The sequence below is a fragment of the Saccopteryx leptura genome, chromosome 1, assembly GCF_036850995.1.
Source record: "Saccopteryx leptura isolate mSacLep1 chromosome 1, mSacLep1_pri_phased_curated, whole genome shotgun sequence".
NCBI lineage: Eukaryota > Metazoa > Chordata > Mammalia > Chiroptera > Emballonuridae > Saccopteryx > Saccopteryx leptura.
Window position 1 is genome coordinate 80,669,150 of NC_089503.1, and position 10,756 is coordinate 80,679,905.

Consider the following 10,756-nt stretch of genomic DNA (forward strand, 5'->3'; position numbering starts at 1 on the left):
AGTTAAGACATTATTGTTATATACCAGTTTTAAAAACCAGTCTCAGTCTTGAGACTAGGTCAGTTCAATTAAACATTTTTTTTTTCTCATCTCAGGAGTCAATGATGCAGTAGGCTCCTAAACTGAGGCCTACGGTACAATCAGTCAGGTATTTAATAAAAGACACCTCTATAAAGACAAAAGAAAAAGAATGTTTAATGATTGAAGCAATCTGTAATTCCAGTTTCTGAGTTCTGAAAGCAACAAGTTGAGAAAATTTCTAGATATCTAGCTTGAAGCATCTTCAGATGGAGTGAAAGCAGGCAGTGACAATCTTATAGATTCTCCTGGTTTGCAGTTTGAATGGCCCTGATGATCTTTCTGCAACAGACATAAATATTGTCTCTATAGGAAAAGTTTATATGAAGTTGTTCCACTTTAGCTGGCATGATTTTGGAAAAAGGACAGTTTCAGTTGTCAATGATTTCAAGTCAGAAGGGTGAGAGAAAGGTTGGAAATTTAGTTTGGAGAGTCAGCCAGATGTTGGGGACAACCAAAAGAATTCAGGATCTCTATCTTAATCTACACGTAGGAGCATGCCTTAAAAGGTAATGAATAGCACTGGAATCTAATATCCACAAAGGTATATTATTAAAACAAATTTTCTCTCTAAAATCACTCATTTTTACCAAAGATAGCCAAATTAATACTAAATTGTTTGCAAAATAGGACTAATTTTAATAAGCTTAACCTGCTATTTACATAGGAACTGCAAAAATAATAATTAGCCTTATAGATTCTATTAAGTATCTACTCTGCTGGAATTTTCCATAAGGGATCTTTCAATTGAATTTTAAAAGGCTTCTTGAGGCCAGAAAAGCTAGGGTAAGAATTTGTCATCACATTTTGTTTGTAATATCTATAGAATTGGGTGAGTTCCCTTTTTCTTAATGTCCCCAAAATATCTTAAGATTCCTGCACTTGCCAGGAACTGACCTACCTTACTCACTTTGTAAGGCTGCTGAGAATTTAATAAACAAGATACCAGGTTGATATTTCCAAGGGTTTTTATTGGCTTCCATAAGACAGTTTTAGCTTCTTAAAGCTCTCTGGTCATATCTAAGTCTGTGCATGTCTTTTTCAAATATGACATTGCAGTAAAAGCCTTGGTAATATAACCAGTTTCCAATTATGTCCTATTATAAGGAGAATAGAGTCTTATTGAACTTATACAAATAATAATATTGCTGTAAAAATAAGAAGACTCACTGAGAGTTTATGAATTTTGGAGGTAAGGAGAAAAAGATAAATGTTTCAATTTTGCTCACAATGTGTAGTTTACAAAATTGTTCTAAGTTATAGGTAGCTTAGGAGAAAAGGTTTTCTTGTATGTGAAAAACAAGATTAAAGAAATATTTCAAACAAAACGTCATAAAAAGTGTAATTATCCTTATCAGTTCATTCAGACCCATGTTTTTAATTCTTGTTGATCTTGATCTTTTTGTTAACAGTTTTGTGAAATCAATTTTTCCACTACTTCTCCTGACCTTGCCTGATGATTCAGGGTGATAGGGTCAGTGATAATTCCAGGAAGTTTGCAAAGCTTTCCACCAAGGTTTGTATGATTTTCTCTGTCAACTGGATGTCAACACTAAAAATTGTGGACGATATGTCCCAAGTGGGAAACACATTTTTTAATAATTTCTTTGCCACTGTGAGGGCATCAGCTTTGCAGCAGAGGAAGACTTCAAACCATCTGGAAAACATACACACAACAACAAGAAAAAATTGATAACCCACACTGAGATTAAATGCACTGTGCTGGATGAAGGAATGCAAAACTGAAAATGGGGTATGCCAGGGAGCTCAAAGGAACCAAGCAGTTGCCTTGGGTTTCCCAGAGCTCCAACTGTTTCTCTAACTTACAGCCATAGTTGCCCATCTTAGTTTCTCTGATTTAGGAGCAGATTGTTGCTACGTTACAAGGACATGAAGATAGCAAAAGTCTGGCACTCCGTCATTTCTGCAGAAGCAGGATGGACTTCATCCACATGTGCCACAATCTTTTTCTTTTAAATTTTTTTATTTATTGGTTTTAGAGTGGGGGGGGGGGGGAGAGAAAACACTTACTTGTTGTTCCACTTATTTATGCATTCATTGGTTGATTCTTGTATCCTTGATTCTTGCACTCTGACTAGGGATCAAATCCGCAACCATCCAGATGATGCTTTAATCAATTGTACTACCTAGCCAGGACATATGCTATGATCTTTATAGATTTTTGTTGCTGCTGCCTTTGTGTGAAAGTTAGCTAGGGGATTTCCTCGGTACTCAGGTTCAGTCCTTTTAATGTGAGCCTCAGTTTTGATGACAAACATCTTATGCCAGGACATATCAGAATTCCAGAAATTTCACACAATTTCTGGAGCATTTATAACATACATTATATGAACATACATAGAGAAAGCTTAATGTTTATACATTTCGCTAAACAGAATCTCAAATTATTATAAAATACTTAACTACCTATTTGATCAAAGTAACAATAACAGATTTCAAAGAAATAATCTTAGCTCTTACCATTGAGAAGATTCAGTTTTCTTAACTAATCGAAGGCCTGATTAAGATGACATAAAACACACAAGATTATTTTAATAAAACACAGAAACTCTGCTTTCTTGGCAGAAAACTTTTCACAATATCTTATCAGAAGCAGACCAATAGTCCAAGAAACTTTTTTTTTAGGCAGATGAAAAAATATTATTTTAGTATGCTATTGTTATTAAAGCTTATTTTTAAAAAATCCTTCTTACAAATTCATTCAGTCTTACCTGGCTTGATCGTACATTAAATTTCTTTCTTTTTTTTTTTTTTTTTCATTTTTCTGAAGCTGGAAACGGGGAGAGACAGTCAGACAGACTCCCGCATGCGCCCGACTGGGATCCACCCGGCACGCCCACCAGGGGTGACGCTCTGCCCACCAGGGGGCGATGCTCTGCCCATCCTGGGCATCGCCATGTTGTGACCAGAGCCACTCTAGCGCCTGAGGCAGAGGCCACAGAGCCATCCCCAGTGCCCGGGCCATCTTTGCTCCAATGGAGCCTTGGCTGCGGGAGGGGAAGAGAGAGACAGAGAGGGAAAGCGCGGCGGAGGGGTGGAGAAGCAAATGGGCGCTTCTCCTGTGTGCCCTGGCCGGGAATCGAACCCGGGCCCTCCGCACGCTAGGCCGACGCTCTACCGCTGAGCCAACCGGCCAGGGCCATACATTAAATTTCTTGTCCAAGATTTCTTTTCACAATCTACACCTTTCCTTGTCCCTCTTAGTTTGTGTCTTCTTACTCATTAGAAATAACCAGTTTATTTAATTTATTTTTTAATTGAATTTACTAGGGTGACACTGGTTAACAAAATTATACAGGTTTCAGGCGCACAATTCTACAACACATCTTCTGTACACTGTACTGTGTTCAGCCCCCCAAGTCAAGTGTTTGTCCACCATTTATTTTCCCTGTACCCTCTTCCACCTAGAACAAACCATTTTCTTTTCTTTTTCTCAAAAATGCATTTTCATGCTTTATACCTTTTTCTACTTGAAATACATTATTTTCTTTCATATTAATTAGAACTCCTAATCTTTAAAAGCCTCATTTCTAATGACAACTAAAAAGTAGGCAATTAGCATTCTTTAGATTGGCAAATTTAGGAATACACTTTATAGCCTTTAGAAACAAAGTCTCTTTTACTTGCAAATATATTTCCTGATTTTTAGAAACATGCTTCCTCACAAAACACAAACCATGTTTATGAACAGATCCAAATTTATCTTACAGTTTCTCTGTAATAAGAAGTCAAAAGTAGGTAAACATAGACTTATTTAGCACAACAATTAGTATTTCAGTATTTTCCCTTATTTGGAAATGATCTTGATATTCAATGAATTTAACTTATTTAACATAATTGGCAAAACTTTAAAGTTTCAAGTTAACAAAAGATTTTTGAAAACTATTTTAAGTATATATAACATATAATTATTGCTAAAACATTTTTATCTAAAGGATGAAGATTACATGCTAAAGATAAATTTTCCCCAAAGCTGTCATGGTTAGAAAATGAGCAGTTAAGGCTATTTTAGAGTCATTTACTTTCTTGTAGGCCTCTAAATACCAACTGAAAAACTTTTTATCTTACATTTACTTAGATTATTAATTCTTTTATTTATTTATTATTATTATTATTTTTTTTATAATAATTTTATTTTTTTAATGGGGTGACATCAATAAATCAGGATACATATATTCAAAGATAACAAGTCCAGGTTATCTTGTTGTTCAATTATGTTGCATACCCACCACCCAAAGTCAGATTGTCCTCTGTCACCTTCTATCTTGTTTTCTTTGTGCCCCTCCTCACCCCTTTTCCCTCTCTCATTCCCCCCTCCCCCCCGTAACCACCACACTCTTATCAATGTCTCTTAGTTTCACTATTATGTCCCACCTACGTATGGAATAATACAGTTCCTGGTTTTTTAGATTATTAATTCTTAATAATCATGTTTAGATTACCTATGAAAACTCTATCAGATATCAGGCAATAATAGTAATTGACTAATTATTATCTGAAGCTGTTTGTCCTGCTGACAAATTTTGTAATAGAGTTAATATGAACTTCTTTTTGTAATCCCAGGTAAAATAAAAGTATTATACTTAATTCTGATAACTCTAAAGACATTATTTAACCAATCCAAGCTCAGACCAGCTTTACTATGAAATACTTTCTCAGATTAAGTGATTCTGAAAACCATGTGGGTTAGTTTCTATGATATTTTTGAGAATTTTTATATAAACACAAGACAATTAAACAGCTTTTACAGATTAGTAATACATTCGAAAATAGAAAGTAGCATACAGCACCTGTGAACATACAGACAGATATAAACAGATACCCAAGAGATTTGTTTTTAAAATTTCAGCCATGGGGTAGGTACAATAAGGCCAAACCCACTAATTTATGACAGTAAAGTTTATTTGTTCAGATGGTTAAGGTTAAAGGCTTTTTCTTAATATTTGTGGAGTAGACAATTAAGATTTGTATTTGCCCTTGGCAAGGAGTCTTGGAGCCGGATCAGCAGTTTGTGCTTTAAAAACCCTTGTTTTCTGTTTTTTTTTCTTTTCTTTTTCTGTAGTCTGAGGAATTGAGGTTGGTAAAGATAGATAGGCTTTGAACTGCTTCTAGAGTTGCATTTCTGGTTTCACAAAGATTTGTAAGATTAAGACTGTTGCTCCTCAATTCCTCCAAAGAGTTGGATTGTAATTTAACCACCATGAAGTTTGGGGATCTACCCATCCAACTACATCTTCCTAATTTGCTTCTTTCCCTCTGGGTATATAGTTTTATTTTGGCTTAAGGGAGGAGGCTTTTAAAAAATTCCTATTAAGCTTTGAATTTTTATTTTCTCATTTCACCAAATTTCTAGTCATAGAGTTATTAAATTTTTTGAAATACTATATTTCATGAGGGAGAAATAGTAAGAAATTTTAAAGCACCTGCTCAGATGACCAACGTTTCTTTTAGGGACCCTTTAGGACTAATTTTAAAGTGAATTTGCCTTTTAGAATCGGTGCAATTGTCAGTGAGAGAATGTGTTCTGTTGTGCCCAAGAGGTTTGGGATTCTGTTTTAAGGAGGCCCTTTGAGGGATAGAGCCAAAGATTTTCCCAAATGGCCAGTAGAGTTTTAACTTATTTTGGCTAAGTTGGTTCATTTTATTTAAAAGGCACAAGAGAAAGTACTAAAATGTTTGTATATATAACTAGCTAGACTTTCCTACTAAAGGGTGAAGATTCTGTGCTAAAGATAAATTTTCCCTGCCCTGGCCGGTTGGTTCAGTGGTAGAGCGTCGGCCTGGCATGTGGAAGTCCCGGGTTCGATTCCCGGCCAGGGCACACAGGAGAGGCGCCCATCTGCTTCCCCACCCCTCCCCCTCTCCTTTCTCTCTGTCTCTCTCTTCCCCTCCCGCAGCCAGGCTCCATTGGAGCAAAAGATGGCCCGGGCTCTGGGGATGGCTCCTTGGCCTCTGCCCCAGACGCTAGACTGGCTCTGGTCACGACAGAGCGACGCCCCAGATGGGCAGAGCATCGCCCCCTGGTGGGCGGGCCGGGTGGATCCCAGTCGGGGGCATGCAGGAGTCTGTCTGACTGCCTCCCCGTTTCCAGCTTCAGAAAAATACAAAAAAAAAAAAAAAAAAGATAAATTTTCCCCAAATCTGTCAGGATTAGACAAGAAGATAAAAGAGCAGTTAAGGCTATTTTAGAGGCATTTAATTTCTTAGAGGCCTCTAAGTACTAATTGAAAAATGCTTCTCATTCAGCTTGTTTAACATTTCTAAGATTCTCTAATTGTGTACATAAATATACTCATTTTGGGATTTTGAAAAATCCCCAGAGTGGTCACTGTGATTCCAAGTTGTCCCTCATATCAGAAATCCATCTAAAAATACTGAGCAGAGGATGAACCATAAATCTAGCTAGCAATCCAGAATGGAGTTACCCCTCCATAACAGACTTAAAAACAGGGCACCCCGTTGCAAAAAAATCTTTACCAGAGGACCCAAGAATAAAAGCGCTGAATCTCAACTGAAGCAGGAAGGTTTGGAACTGAGAGAACTCGCCACTGTAGTCCCAGAGCAGTTGGGGCGAAAGGGAGCACAAAGGTCTCAAGCAGTTAGTTACTTTACTCCATCCAGTCTAAGGGCACCAGAATTGAAGCAGAGCCTTCCTCAGATTCCATGACACTGATGCCATATATATCAAATGAACGGAAAAAACTCTGGAGACTTTGCTAGCAATAAATGATAAAGATTTATTCAAGGGACTTAGTTTAGGATTTGCAAACTACTATAGAAACACAACAAGGCAATGCCTAGAGTTTTCCAAAGTAGAAAGAAAAGCTGAGGGTTCTACATAAGTGAAAAGTACATGCTGGAGAAGAATCAGTCCTGCAATCTTAGCCTCTGGCTTAGTCCAAAATGGTAATCTTCTACATGACTGGTGGTCTGGATACATGAAGATTCTTTCCTTAGTCCTTCAGGGTACAATCGGAGGGTTATCTAGGGCTTTGGTGTATATCCAGGCATTGATGTAGGACTGGAAAATTCAAAAGTCTAAGTTCCCAGGCTAGTTAGAACAAGAATAAAAGTGTTTTCTCATACCTCAAACTCCTTGATTTTAGTAATTCAGTTGCTTGGCTATAGTACCTTCATTTTATTTTATTTTTTTTGGTTCTATTCCTCATACAGGAAACAAAAGTCAATTCTCTTGATTTCACACAGAGCAAAGAGAAATTCCACCCCTTTGTTGTCTGGTATGTCTAAATAAGAAAGAGCTTCACAAATGTGGGATATGGGTGTAAATTGCAACCAATGTTGAGAACTACCTGTTAATTTATTTTTTGTTACTAAGTTAGGATAATATTTTATTAAATGGTTTACATCATTTAAAAAAATCAGTTTTGTTTGTCTTGAAATATTTCTTTTAGGCTTGGCTGGATAGCTCACTTGGTTAGAGCATCATCCTGAAGCACAGAGGTTGCTGGTTTGATCCCTGGTCAGGACACATACAGGAACAGATCAATGTTCCTGTCTCTCTTTTCCTTCCTCCCTCACTAAAAATCAGTAAGCACCATATTTTTTTGCTCCATAAGACGCACCTGACCATAAGACACACCTAGGGTTTTAAGGAGGAAAATAAGAAAAAAAATATTCTGAACCAAATGGTATGTTAAAATATTTAATAAAATACTGTAGCCCTGGCCGGTTGGCTCAGCGGTAGAGCGTCGGCCTGGCGTGCGGGGGACCCGGGTTCGATTCCCAGCCAGGGCACATAGGAGAAGAGCCCATTTGCTTCTCCACCCTCCCCTCCTTCCTCTCTGTCTCTCTCTTCCCCTCCCGCAGCCAAGGCTCCACTGGAGCAAAGATGGCCCAGGCCCTGGGGATGGCTCCTTGGCCTCTGCACCAGGCGCTAGAGTGGCTCTGGTCGCGGCAGAGCGACGCCCCGGAGGGGCAGAGCATCGCCCCCTGGTGGGCAGAGCGTTGCCCCTGGTGGGCGTGCCGGGTGGATCCCGGTCGGGCGCATGCGGGAGTCTGTCTGACTGTCTCTCCCCGTTTCCAGCTTCAGAAAAATACAAAAAAATAAAATAAAATAAAATAAAAAAAAAATAAAAAAATAAAATAAAATACTGTATTTTTCACTCCATAAGATCCATGAGCATTTTGCCCTTTACTTTGGGGGGGGGGGGGGAGTGCGTCTTATGGAGTGAAAAATACGGTAAATGCTTTAAAAAAAAGAAAGAAAGAAATATTTAAAAAAAATTTCCCCCCTTACAAGTAGTTCATGAAATCACGTGGCTTGGATGTACCATAACTTATTTAACCATTATTCTATTATTGAACATGTAGGTTGTTTCTGGTTTATTTATTTATATTTTTATGGTTATAAATAATGCTTTAGAAAGCTTCCTCATATGTAAGTTTCTGGCAGCATCTCTGATTCCTAGACATGGAACTTCTAACAGAAATAATGAATAAATGTTAAGGCTCTTGATGTAATTTGCTAAAATATCTCGTGGAAAGGTTTAGCCAATTTGCACTCATCTCACAATGCATAAGAAGACTGGAGAGCATCTGAAAGCACACATCTGATCTGTCATTCTCCTACATTAGGCCTGTCAATAATCCACTCACCTCTTCTTTAATGTTTTCTTCCTGGTGATTTCCCTCTGTTGAAAGATCTCCTGGAATAGTCAAGCACTTGTCAAATTGTCTGTGGTGCCTTTCTCATATTTCTTCTTTGGCATCAAACTCGGTATTGAAATGATTGATTTAAATTCTATTTTTTGTCATTAGACTGTGAACCTCTTAAAGGCAGGGACCAAGCTACATTCACTTTGTATTTTCAACTCCTAGCTCAACCCACAGAGAAATGTAGGAGAAAATAATGAGTTTGGCCCTTACTTTCCATACGTTAGTCATCCAAAGCATCTCTTCAAGAATAGCTACAGAAGTTTATAAAAGGGGCCCAATATTTGTGAATTGAACATTTCAAGAAGAAAAAAACTATTGCTGTGGTGCAGAGAGATTAATGTTCTTTTCTGTTACCAGTTCCTTCTCTGACATTGAATATAATAATTACTGTGGCACCAAGCTTGCTATCTTTTTTATAAAATGAAAGTTCTTGCCACAAACCCAGGGTTGGGGGCAAAATTTTATGTTCAGCACTTTTGAAAAAAGTTACCCTGTTAACAGCAGGCTGTGACTTTTGGACTTGAAATTGTTTACTTCTCTAGATATCTTCATTCTACTGACCTAAGAACTGGGCCCCATTTATAGTTCTAACTAAGGATTCAATTGAAAAAAAAATTACTAAAGATATATTTTAAATTCCATTTCTTGAGACAATAGGTCATTTTCTTACATTCTGCTTCCTCAGACTTCTTTTTCTCACTCCTGGGACACCCGAAGGGCTTGAATTCCGGGCAAAGTGCTACATTATTTACAAATTTACAAAGACAGATATTTGTTTTGTGCACAAAGAAATTTGCACTTTACACAATTGTAAATTATTGCTCCCTCTGAGATATTAATTAAAGTCCTACTATTTCTTCCCAGGGCCCAACACCAGTATTACCCTAAAGGAGGAATGACCGAAGATCTGATACCAAAAGGCCACTGCTTTGGTGCCCACGCCCACCCCACCCCCTCAATCACCCACCTCCACCAAGAAAATTAGTCTTACCATAGCTCATTTCTCAAAGGACAAATATTCCATCAAGATCCAAGTTTCTGCCAGTTTTGTCTTCTAACTTCCCATTTCAGAGTTTCCTGAATAGGAACTCTGAGTTTTCAGAGTTTTCCTCATAGAAAGAAGATTGTGTCTACAGGGTTTGTTGTTGTTTGACCTGCCTGCACAATGTTATCCAGCAAAGTGCTTAAAAAAAAAATGAAGTAACTTTAAAATATTTGCAATTTAGGAGATTTCACACCAAAAATCTGGATTTCTAGTTTCTTTTGTAAAATTGTGAGATGTGGTCATGTTGGGCTCACACTGCCCCATGGAAACCGTCTACGGGAGCCTGGCACCTGCAGTTTGGGTTTAAACAAGTATTTCCAGTTTACCAAGATTTCTGTCACTCCCTTGGCCGCTTTACCCCATTTTGCCACTTTATTTACATTATTTCTTGACATGTGTAAGGATTTGCCACTTCTATAAATGTGTTCCACCATCTAAATTACTGACCTGCTGATTGTCACCTAACTTTACTGTAGAATATGAATGTAAAATAAACTTGTCATTTCCAGGTGACATCAAAAGTTGAAGACAGGTCAGGTGCAAGGAGTATCAAGATGTGGAACTAGGCACCCTCACACATATGTGTGTGTGTATAAGAGAGAAAGAGAGATCTCTTAAAAAGGAACTATTATGTTCTTTATGCTTTATCCCCATTCCTTATTCTAACTCTGTCTACATTTCCATTCTCATTGGGACTTTAGGAAAAAGGAGCTGAAAATGTGGCAATATTGGAAGGAAGTACCTAGAGGGTGTTCTCTGTGATGGGTATTATCCTGTACAGGCTAATAGCCCTGGCTCAGGAGTCAGATGTGGATTTGAGTAGATACGTGACCTTGGGCAACTTAATTTTTTTTATGCTTCAGTTTTCTCATCTGTTAAGTGGAATAATAATGCTAATGAGTAATACACTATAGTTTTCAACAAAGTGACTAGAAC

At 37.8% G+C, this 10,756-nt stretch overlaps 1 long non-coding RNA gene across 1 annotated transcript; it reads left to right on the forward strand.

Annotated features, from left to right (window-relative positions):
* Positions 1 to 1,298: 1,298 nt before the first annotated feature.
* LOC136388931 (uncharacterized) lies at positions 1,299 to 10,536 on the forward strand. The gene is made up of 3 exons (XR_010748223.1): positions 1,299 to 1,594; positions 7,512 to 7,647; positions 9,640 to 10,536. It is a non-coding gene; the product is annotated as an uncharacterized lncRNA (long non-coding RNA).
* The last annotated feature ends 220 nt before the right edge of the window (positions 10,537 to 10,756 follow it).